Source organism: Oncorhynchus nerka, linkage group LG26 (genome assembly GCF_034236695.1).
Source record: "Oncorhynchus nerka isolate Pitt River linkage group LG26, Oner_Uvic_2.0, whole genome shotgun sequence".
NCBI lineage: Eukaryota > Metazoa > Chordata > Actinopteri > Salmoniformes > Salmonidae > Oncorhynchus > Oncorhynchus nerka.
Window position 1 is genome coordinate 32,871,877 of NC_088421.1, and position 12,352 is coordinate 32,884,228.

Consider the following 12,352-nt stretch of genomic DNA (forward strand, 5'->3'; position numbering starts at 1 on the left):
CAAGACCACTGATAATCTCCCTCGATCTGGGGCTCCACGCAAGATCTCACCCCGTGGGGTCAAAATGATCACAAGAACGGTGAGCAAAAATCCCAGAACCACACGGGGGGACCTAGTGAATGACCTGCAGAGAGCTGGGACCAAAGTAACAAAGCCTACCATCAGTAACACACTACACAGCCAGGGACTCAAATCCTGCAGTGCCAGACGTGTCCCCCTGCTTAAGCCAGTACATATCCAGGCCCATCTGAAGTTTGCTAGAGAGCATTTGGATGATCCAGAAGAAGATTAGGAGAATGTCATGTCGTCAGATGAAACCAAAATAGAACTCTTTGGTAAAAACTCAACTCGTAGTGTTTGGAGGACAAAGAATGCTGAGTTGCATCCAAAGAACACCATACCTACTGTGAAGCATGGGGGTGGAAACATCAGGCTTTGGGGCTGTTTTTCTGCAAATGGACCAGGACGACTGATCCGTGTAAAGGAAATAATGAATGGGGCCATGTATCGTGAGATTTTGAGTGAAAACCTCCTTCCATCAGCAAGGGCATTGAAGATGAAATGTGGCTGGGTCTTTCAGCATGACAATGATCCCAAACACACCGCCCGGGCAACGAAGGAGTGGCTTCGTAAGAAACATTTCAAGGTCCTGGAGTGGCCTAGCCAGTCTCCAGATCTCAACCCCATAGAAAATCTTTGGAGGGAGTTGAAAGTCTGTGTTGCCCAGCCACAGCCCCAAAACATCACTGCTCTAGAGGAGATCTGCATGGAGGAATGGGCCAAAATACCAGCAACAGTGTGTGAAAACCTTGTGAAGACTTACAGAAAACGTTTGACCTCTGTCATTGCCAACAAAGGGTATATAACAAAGTATTGAGATAAACTTTTTTATTGACCAAATACTTATTTTCCACCATAATTTGCAAATAAATTCATTAAAATCCTACAATGTGATTTTCTGGATTTTATTTCTCATTTTGTCTGTCATAGTTGAAGTGTACCTATGATGAAAATTACAGGCCTCTCATCTTTTTAAGTGGGAGAACTTGCACAATTGGTGGCTGACTAAATATGTTTTTGCCCCACTGTATGTGCACCTGAGTGTGAGAGAAAATGACACAATCTCCAGATAATTGATTCAGATTAGAAGATCTGTGGGGGCTAGCGATATTAGCGTAAATATTTTTGGTGTTTTGGAGTGAGACGTGGGGTGGAGTGGGAGCAAGCTTGCTGCCAACTCAATGAGTCTCTTTTTTTAAGGTTGTACTTCATTGTTTTTTTCTAAATAATACAAATCTCCACAGAAATCTATTAAGATGGAATCAGGGGGATGACGGGATGAGAGGGAGGTGGGGAGATGCCTTTGAAGGTGTACAGGAGCGAGAATGAATGTATTTGGAATGAAAGGGGGACCCCTGAGAGGAACAACATGGTGCAGAAGGCAGGCAGCATATCTAAAGAGTTTTAAAGTACCCAACAAAACCGTATAATGGAGAAGAAAGAAAAAGCCATGGCGGGTGGCCGACGCAGCGACCGTTCAAAGATATTTCCCTGCCGGTTTCCATCTGGCATTAAAACAACATTTCATTCACTCGTCTCCTCAGACAAATGACTAGATTGGAAGAAAAACATAAAGATGTCGACAAGGGATTTGACCTATCAACCGAAGTTTGAAGCTGAAGCCAAATGGGCCTTAACTTTCACAAATCCGCTTTGAGGTTTTGCACCTGTGGTCAGGCTGTGTTCCACACGACTTCCATGTCACTCAAAAGCTATTGCATAAATGCTCACATCTCGGATATGTGTTGCTGTGGAATTATTGATCCTCATCAAATCAATACAAATAATTCAGATAATTACCATTGGCTGTGTGAATCAGCGGAGCAATCTAGAGCAGATGTTTGCAAGAGAAGGAACATAAACAGATCTAATTGAGACTGTCAAACCATAAGCTCTACTACCCACCTGTTGCTGTAACATAGCTATGCATGCCAAGGAGGTTTCACAAGGTCCTATATAAATACATCCCATGGCACTGCCCTTTGAATCTGAGTCATAGTCACTATAGCCACAAAACAGAAGAAAATTCCCTGACATGAATGGAATAACTGAGCTTGTCCAATAAAATGCTAATTGTACTTTTCCGTTGCAACACATTTTGATACAATGCACACTATGGAGTATGAGTCTGGAGAGCCTGTGTAATGATAATCAGGAAGTGGAACAGGTTCTGGATGGAATATCATCTGTTCCCAAGGGGTTAGGAAGTAACCCGCTGCCCAATATACCTCACCACAGCAAATTCCTGAGAGGAGGAGGGACAAGTCAGAGAGGTTGACACTATATTGAGTCAGAGAGAGTAGACACTCTATATTGATTGAGTCAGAGAGGTTAAACACTTTATATTGAGTCAGAGATGTTTGACACTCTAATCAATAAATCAAATTGTATTTATGAAGCCCTTCTTACATCAGCTGATATCTCAAAGTGCTGTACAGAAACCCAGCCTAAAACCCCAAACAGCAAGCAATGCAGGTGTAGAAGCACGGTGGCTAGGAAAAACTCCCTAGAAAGGCCAGAACCTAGGAAGAAACCTAGAGAGGAACCAGGCTATGAGGGGTGGCCAGTCCTCTTCTGGCTGTGCCGGGTGGAGATTATAACAGAACATGGCCAAGATGTTCAAATGTTCGTAGATGACCAGCAGGGTCAAATAATAATAATCGCAGTGGTTATCGAGGGTGCAACAGGTCAGCACCTCAGGAGTAAATGGCAGTTTTCATAGCCGATCATTCAGAGTATCTCTACCGCTCCTGCTGTCTCTAGAGAGTTGAAAACAGCAGGTCTGGGACAGGTAGCACGTCCGGTGAACAGGTCAGGGTTCCATAGCCGCAGGCAGAACAGTTGAAACTGGAGCAGCAGCACGGCAGGTGGACTGGGGACAGCAAGGAGTCATCATGCCAGGTAATCCTGAGGCATGGTCCTAGGGCTCAGCTCCTCTGAGAGAGATAAAGAAAGAAAGAGAGAAAGAGAGAAACAAAGAGAGAAAAGGAGAGAGAATTAGAGAAAGCATATTTAAATTCACACAGGACACCGGATAAGACAGGAGAAATACTCCAGATATAACAGACTGACCCTAGCCCCCGACACAAACTACTGTAGCATAAATACTGGAGGCTGAGACAGACAAGAAGGGTCGGGAGACACTGTGCCCCAATCTCACGATACCCCACCCACTTTGCCAAAGCACAGCCACCACACCACTAGAGGGATATCTTCAACCACCAACCTACGAGGTTAGACACTATATTGAGTCAGAGAGGTTAGAACACTCTATATTGAATCAGAGAGGTTAGAACACTCTACATTGAGTCAGAGAGGTTAGACACTCTATATTGAGTCAGAGAGGTTAGACACTCTACATTGAGTCAGAGAGGTTAGAACACTCTATATTGAGTCAGAGAGGTTAGAACACTCTACATTGAGTCAGAGAGGTTAGACACTCTACATTGAGTCAGAGAGGTTAGACACTCTACATTGAGTCAGAGAGGTTAGAACACTCTATATTGAGTCAGAGAGGTTAGAACACTCTACATTGAGTCAGAGAGGTTAGAACACTATATTGAGACAGAGAGGTTAGACACTCTATATTGAGACAGAGGTTAGACACTCTATATTGAGACAGATAGGTTAGACACTCTACATTGAGTCAGAGAGGTTAGACACTCTACATTGAGTCAGATAGGTTAGAACACTCTATATTGAGTCAGAGAGTTTATACACTCTATATTGAGTCAGAGAGGTTAAACCACTCTATATTTTCTGCTAGAGAGGTTAGACACTCTATATTGAGACAGAGAGGTTAGAACACTCTATATTGAGTCAGATAGGTTAGACACTATATATTGAGTCAGAGAGATAAGACACTCAATATTGAGTCAGAGAGGTTAGAACACTCTATATTGAGTCAGAGAGGTTAGACACTATATTGAGACATAGAGATTAGACACTGTATTGAGTCAGAGAGGTTAGACACTCTATATTGAGTCAGAGAGGTTAGAACACTCTATATTGAGTCAGAGAGGTTAGACACTATATCGAGACATAGAGATTAGACACTGTATTGAGTCAGAGAGGTTAGACACTCTATATTGAGACAGAGAGGTTAGAGACAGAGAGATTAGACTATATTGAGTCATATTGAGTCAGAGAGGTTAGATACTCTATATTGAGTCAGAGAGGTTAGACACTCTATATTGAGTCAGAGAGGTTAGACACTATATCGAGACATAGAGATTAGACACTGTATTGAGTCAGAGAGGTTAGACACTCTATATTGAGACAGAGAGATTAGATACTCTATATTGAGACAGAGAGATTAGACACTCTATATTGAGTCAGAGAGGTTAGACACTATATTGAGTCAGAGAGGTTAGACACTCTATATTGAGTCAGAGAGGTTAGACACTCTATATTGAGTCAGAGAGGTTAGACACTATATTGAGACAGAGAGGTTAGACACTCTATATTGAGTCAGAGAGTGGATCCCAAATGGCACCCTCTTTCCTACATAGTTCACTGCTTTTGACCAGAGACCTAGGGGCCTGGTGAAAGTAGTGCACTATATAGGGAACAGAGAGGTTTGAGACACTATTTGAGTCTCTTTGGAAGAATGCTTTAGAGGTTATACCAGGTAACAGCACCATAGAAGACTTTCAGAAAGTGGGCGTAATGAGTACTTCTGAGTACCGGATGTGGTGTGTGGTTTGTCCGGTGTGTGTGTGTGTGTGTTAGTGAAGTAGCACAACCAGTGCAATGATTGAGGAACTCTTCCTGATTTCTGAGGGGACAGAGGGATAGAGAGGTCCGACTGGGTCTGAAATGGCTCCCTATTCTTCAGTTATGCCCTATTGGCCCTGGAGAAAGTAGTGCACTATATAGAAGATATGGCGCCATTTGGGATTCAGACTGGCGCTTCATTTAGCTGGAGTGTTTACTTTCCCCCGTGGATCAAGGTGTTGAGGTCCACATAACCCTCTTTCACATCTGCAGCCCTTTCTTCTCTGTAGCTCCATCTCTCTTCCCTCTCCTTCTGCTCCCTCTTTCATTTTGGTTGCCCTCTCCCCTCTCCTCTCTCCTCTTTCCTCTCCTTCGCTTCGACTCTTTCTCTTGCTCTCCCTTTCCTTTCACCTGCTTACTCTCTCCTTTCACTCCCTTTCCTCTCCCTCTCCCCCTCTCCTCTCATTCCATCTAACGTGTTTGACAGAGGTTCAGCCTCACAGCGTGTTTCTAAAAGGCATCTGGGTTGAAATGTACTGTGATATCTTGATTCAGGTGAGCCCATACAAGCAACAGGATGAAAGGAAAATGGGAGCTTTCCTATCTGCTTCTGCAATTGAAGGTTGTCGAGATGAAATGGGCAGACCAGGGGGAGAGAGAAGATCCTTTTACATTAAATGTAGAACCCATTCTAACATAAGAATTACAGGCCAATTTATGTGGATTCAAAGATGACATGTTGCTTGTATGAAATAACAGAATGTGTTTGTGTGTATTCTGGTCCCTGTAATTTCTCATGTGAAAGGAGAAAACACTTAGTGTGTTCGTCCCAAATGGCACCCTATTCCCTACATATTGTGTTTTTTTCTTCTTAAATAGACCCCTAAGAGCCCTGGGCAAAAGTGATGCACTATAAAGGGAATAGGGTGCCATTTAGGACTCATATAGTTAGCGTCTAACCTTGGGCTCCTAGGATTTAATTGGCAAATGATGATGGCCTGCTTGTGTGATGGCGTGTGAGCACTGAATGTACATGTGTGAATTGTGTGCTTTTTAAGCAATTCAATAACTGACATCAACTCAAGAGGTAATTGTCGTACGCTTCGTCTGATGCCGCTCCCTCTACCTCCTTCATGCTCCAAATACAAAGTGGTGCTCGGGAACCACATCATTGTGGGCCTTTTCGAATTCCACTAACAGCGAAGAGCTTTCAGAGTCAGGGGTGGTCAGAGAATCAAGGACAGGATGGAGGACTGAATGAAAGAATTATAAAAGAAGATAGAAGAAAATTGCCCGTCAGAACACACAATAAGTAAATATGAATTATTCACGGTGTATCGCCACGACGACACCAACAGTCGCTCAAACATTTACCCAAAGTAGCATGCTGTCCATCCAGCTCGGGCACAGGGTCTGTGTGAAAGCGTCTGAGGCACTGTAGTGACAGAATGGAACAGCTTGAGTCTAGGCCAGAGAACACTGGAAGGAACTGTGGGAATACAGGATGTATGGACTATGAGCCTCAATATAGAGGTGGGTTCTGAAGGGAAAAGTCTTCATTAGCTTCTGTAGTAATTTTGGGCTTAGTTTAGACGGTAATTAAATCCCAGAGGTTGAGATGGGAAACAGTATGAAGGGATGGGTCGCTCTCTCCTCTCTCCTCTTTCCTCTCCCTCTCTTTGACTCTTTCTCTTGCTCTCCCTTTCCTTTCACTTGCTTACTCTCTCCTTTCACTCCCTTTCCTCTCCCTCACTCCTCTCATTCCATCTAACGTGTTTGACAGAGGTTCAGCCTCACAGCGTGTTTCTAAAAAGCACCTGGGTTGAAATGTACTGTGATATCTTGATTCAGGTGAGCCCATACAAGCAAAAGGATGAATGGAAAATGTGAGCTTTCCTATCTGCTTCTGCAATTGAAGGTTGTAGAGATGAAATGGGCAGACCAGGGGGAGAGAGAAGATCCTTTTACATTAAATGTAGAACCCATTCTAACATAAGAATTACAGGCCAATTTATGTGGATTCAAAGATGACATGTTGCTTGTATGAAATAACAGAATGTGTTTGTGTGTATTCTGGTCCCTGTAATTTCTCATGTGAAAGGAGAAAACACTTAGTGGGTTCGTCCCAAATGGCACCCTATTCCCTACATATTGTGTTTTTTTCCTTATATAGACCCCTAGGAGCCCTGGGCAAAAGTACCCCCCTTCTCTGCTCCTCTGGTTCTATGTTTCTCTCTTTCATGTATATTCTGTTTGTCTCCTCTCTTTCTCCCACCCTGTTTCCTCTCACAGTCTCTCTTCCATCCTCTCTTTCTGCCCTTCTCTCTCTTTCTCCATCGCTCTCTCTCTCCATCTCTTTCTATCTTCCCCTCTCATACACTCAGAAAACCAGCTAGCAGCTCAAAGAATTCTCTGTGTCTCTCTGCCTCCAAATTGTATCTTCCACTCCTCTCACCCTGAAGTGCCCCTAAACAAAACAACATGGCATCAGAGGCAGAGAGAGACAGGGCTGCTGATGGTGTAAGGGTGACTACATGCTCTCTACAACTCCCTAGGCTACCTCCACAATTTTCCTGGAACAGAAAGGTCACAGAGCCACCAGGGTCCCTGGAGCTCTCTCAATCTCTCTCTCTCTCTCTCTCTCTCTCTCTCTCTCTCTCTCTCTCTCTCTGTCTCCTCTCTCTCTCTCTCTCTCTCTATGTTGATGAAATGCCGTTATCTTTCTCTTTCTCTCTTTCTCTCTTTCTCTCTGTCTCTCTCTCTCTCTATATATATATATATATATAATGTCGATGAAATGCCTTTCTCTCTCTATATATATATATATATATATATATATAATGTCGATGAAATGCTGTTAACTCTCTCTCTCTCTCTCTATATATATATATATATGTATATATATAATGTTTTATTATTTTTTTTTATTTCGATGTTCTAAATTTCTCTCTCTCTCTCTCTCTCTCTCTCTCTCTCTCTATATATATATATCTCTCTATATATATATATATATATATATATATATATATATAATGTAGATGAAATGCCTTTCTCTCTCTCTCTCTCTCTGCAGCGATGTCGATGAAATGCCTCTCTTTTTGCTCTTCTCACAGGCAGCAGAGTACGCTCTTTAGGGATGATCAGTGAGATACACCTCCGTGTGCTATCGCTAGCTTTAAAATTGTCCCTTTCCTAAATGAACCATCATGGATGATGCTCGCTGAAATGAGGATGGATAGTCAGTTTTACTAGGGTAAGCTGGAAAGGAGGCTTTGTTGCGGAATAGAAAGCCGACTCTTGATTTGATTTTCGATTGGAGATGTTTGATGTGAGTCTGGAAGGAGAGTTTGCAGTCTAGCCAGACACCTAGGTACTTATAGATGTCCACATATTCAAGGTCGGAACCATCCAGGGTGGTGATGCTAGTCGGGCATGCGGGTGCAGGCCGATCGGTTGAAAAGCATGCATTTGGTTTTACTCGCGTTTAAGAGCAGTTGGAGGCCACGGAAGGAGTGCTGTTCTTGAAGCTCGTTTGGAGGTATAGATCTGTGTCCAATGACGGGCCGAAAGTATATAGTGGTGTCGTCCGAAAAATATCCCTGTGGCACCCCCTCCAGAGGACCGGACAGCATGCCCTCCGATTTGACATGAACTCTGTCTGCAAAGTAATTGGTAGGCAAGGCAGTCATCCGATATATTGAGTCTGTCATAAGAATATGGTGATGTCACTGTCTCGTTACTGTCTTTTCTCGATAGCGGTTATGATATCTTTAGTACCTGAGCGTGGCTGAGGTGCAATATATGGAAACCAGATTGCACATACGGTGGGATTCTGGTCAGTGACTGTTTGTTCTTTCTCTAGGCAGGGCAGGATGGATATAGGTCTATAGCTCTGTCTCTCTCAGACTCTCTATGTGGGGAGACCGTTTACCTAGCCTCAGTGCATGGCGATTGAACAAATGCCCTCTCTGATTCTCTCGGGTCTAGGTTTTGCATGTGGATCCTGTTGGGCCTGCTCAGTTTGCGGGGGGGTTTGACTTTGCTAGGTTGGAGTAGCCAGGCCAGCCGTCTTATTGAAGCTGATAATCGTGATTTTAGTGTCAAACTCCAAAGTGGAGACCGTCTGCTTGAGTCCATAAATTTTCTGGATTGATGATCTGCCCTCCTCTTTCTGATGTTGAAATGGTGCTGGAATAGTGGAGGCAGCTTCTGTTCTTTGTGACTTGCGGTACTCTCTGTGGTTCAAAATCAATAGTTTAGTGGTCCGAAAATATCAGAAACATGAACTTGCTTGACGATGCTGTAGTTGTCACATGTCACTGTCTGTTACTGTACGTGCAATATGCTTTGTGGACTTCACTGGACACAAGTTGTTATCCGCTTTTGTGATAAAAGTAAGGTGTGGTTGAACAACACAATTATCACAACATATAGGTTGTGATATGGCTCTTTGTTTTGGGGGGGGGGGGTGGACTTTGCTTCCCCAGTGATTTTACCCACACACTGCTACTGCTCTCTCCATCTCTTTCTGTTGATGGTAAGGCTCTCCCTCTCTCTCTTTCTCTCTCTGTAGCTCCCTGTTTCTCTCCCTCTCTCTGTGGTGATGGGAAGACTGAGATTACCAGACGAGGTTACTAGCCCTGTTCCCACACTAGTCTCTTTCTCTTACATAATGTGTCTAGTATGTAGTTAATTCAGCCATCGTGCCATCATGTTTATATCTGTGTCGACTGTAGGCTACCAGGTCTGTATCAGATGCAGGAACTCGGTTCCTGATTCTACCATGTAATTACTTGATTATCGGGATTCATAAAAGTAGTTTTTAACAATGTGAGATAAATTATTAAACAAAACACTCTCAAATGAGCCAGACACCAGTTTGAATGCCGCTAATATAAACATAAGACGCATTTTAACGCTGCTGTCATCAACGTCCTCACATCAACCTCGGCACACACACGCACACACACACACACGCACACACGCACGCACGCACGCACGCACGCGCACGCACACACACACACACACACACACACACACACACACACACACACACACACACACACACACACACACACATCATTCTACCGTCATTATATTATTAAGACTACACACTGACACACTTGTATTGTAAATACTAAAGGTGTCTGAGCTGATTTTGACAACGGTGGTATATTATTAGTAATGTTGTGGTGTGTCGTCTCACTGCTCTTCATGTCAGTATCTTTGAAAGCCCTTAAGACACATTAAGAAGTGGATGATATTGAAGTCAACTACATTTAACTCTTGTATTTGTCTGGAATATGTTGTAATTTTCTAGAAGATGTTGTCATTTTCTAATAAAAAACATGTAATCGTTATCTAATCAAACATGTAGCCCAGCTGAAATCACTCCAGTATTGTTTTCCTTTCAAGATTATGAGGAAATATACAACTATCAGTCACTTGATTTTTTTTTCTCCATTTGGCAAATAACCCACAGTCAGTAAATCCAACTCTTAAGGTTAGCAACAGATGGCCATGTTTCAAGGTCGTGTACACAGTGAAATCCAGACCATATGACCACATGACAGATATGAAACTGAGGTGAGAGTATTCTTTTTCTCCCTCCCAGTGACGGTGTCACGGCATCAGAACTGCATCATTTTCTAAAATAGTCTATTGATTAACATTAAGCCAGAGTCTATATAATTATAACAAAAACAGACTGAAGCTCCCATACCCTCCCCTTAGCTCAGAGAGGAGGAAAAAAACGAATCAGATTTATTGCAGGGTAGCTTTATAATTATTTACTTCATTAGCCATTAGTGGTCGACACAAAGTGCACTGGCTCGCAAAATTAGAATCCTTATCTGAATGTTCCAGAAACCTCACTGTATCCTCCGATAGAATGTGTAAATTTAATAGGATAGCTGCCTACCCTGTACGGGAAGTGGTAAAGGAGTATAAGGAGACATTGAGGACATTCAAATATCAGGACATTTTGGAATGTTTAACTGTGGTGGCATTTAACAGAGTTGTAGAGTGTTGAATGCACCTCCACTGGTGTACTCACCCATGAGAAACCAGTCAGGACATTACCTATTGAGAAACCAGTCAGGACATTACCTATTGAGAAACCAGTTGGGACATTACCTATTGAGAAACCAGTTGCGACATTGCCTATTGAGAAACCAGTCAGGACATTACCTATTGAGAAACCAGTCAGGACATTACCTATTGAGAAACCAGTCAGGACATTACCTATTGAGAAACCAGTCAGGACATTACCTATTGAGAAACCAGTCATTCCACTATAGAGAGACCCTTTCAATCCTGTCCCCATTTCAATGCCTGTCTCAAGCATGTCCCATCCCTCAACTCCTATATATTCCATAAAAAAGTCATACATAAAGAAAAGCTTGTTGTCCATCTATTTGATAGTCCTTTCCATATTTGAAAGAGCCATATGCCCTAGGTGAATTTACACATGTTAAGCATGCTGTGATGCGATGCCCATATAATCCCACAGGAACTTGAAACCCCCACAGGCAAGGTTTCTCAGATGCATTGCAGGTCAGGGCGCCCTTGTATTTTCTTCTTTGTTGGGTACTCTGTAGCACTTCAGCCTTCAACACAGACTAGTCTATAGTGCTTTATGATAGTAGCTGGAGCAGGGTCCTAAAGTGCCCCTACAGCATGCACACAACCCCAGGAAAGAGATAGAAGACGGTTGCCTGTTATGACATCCTTTCACGCATGAAGAGAGCAGAACATTTATTCTGTATATTAAAGTAGGCTTTTATTGAGGTAACTAACGACGCAGACACTGAGGCTTCAAGAAAGCATAGAAACTGACAATCTGTCCATGAACTGTCTGTTTCTTTTGGGGTAAGAGTTCAAATGATGTATTTAACGATCAATTCTAATTTATACAAATGACAAACATCTTTGTAAGTCTCTTTATCTCTCCTGGAATTCTGCTCCAAATATGTTACTTTTGAGCTGAATTCACACCGTGTTACAAATGTATGACATTTAACAGCTAGGGTTTAAAACTCATTAGTGTACTTGGTAAGCAGAATAATCACCCCAAGACCTTGACTCTGATGTACAGTAGCGAGTCTGAAGCAGGCCTTGGAATTTGCATGGGCCTTTGTAATGTATTGGATGTATTTGCGCAAGGCCACTCTTTACCCTTCAGCCGTGCTTTGAGTCAATCAAAACTTTCATCAAGTCGAGTTTTTGGGGGTAGAGAAAAATAACGTTTTCAAATTTGACTTGACACGTTAGCAATTAGCATTCAGGCTACGGAGCTCGATTGACTCACTTCCTCCGAGAAGAATGGAACTGCAAACGTTGGAGAGAAGATGGAATTATACAGCAGATTGAGAGTAATGAGTGCATGTCCCACGTCTGAACCCACTGCTGTGGTCTTAACTGACACATGCTCCCATTTTGACTCTGATATCTCATGTTCTACACGGTACAAATCAACTGCTAATCTTCAATCTGTGCTAATTCTCGCTGAAAAGTTTGATAAAATGGTCGTTCTACTTTGAAGGGTAAATAGCAGGACATTTGGCAGCGCTGTAAT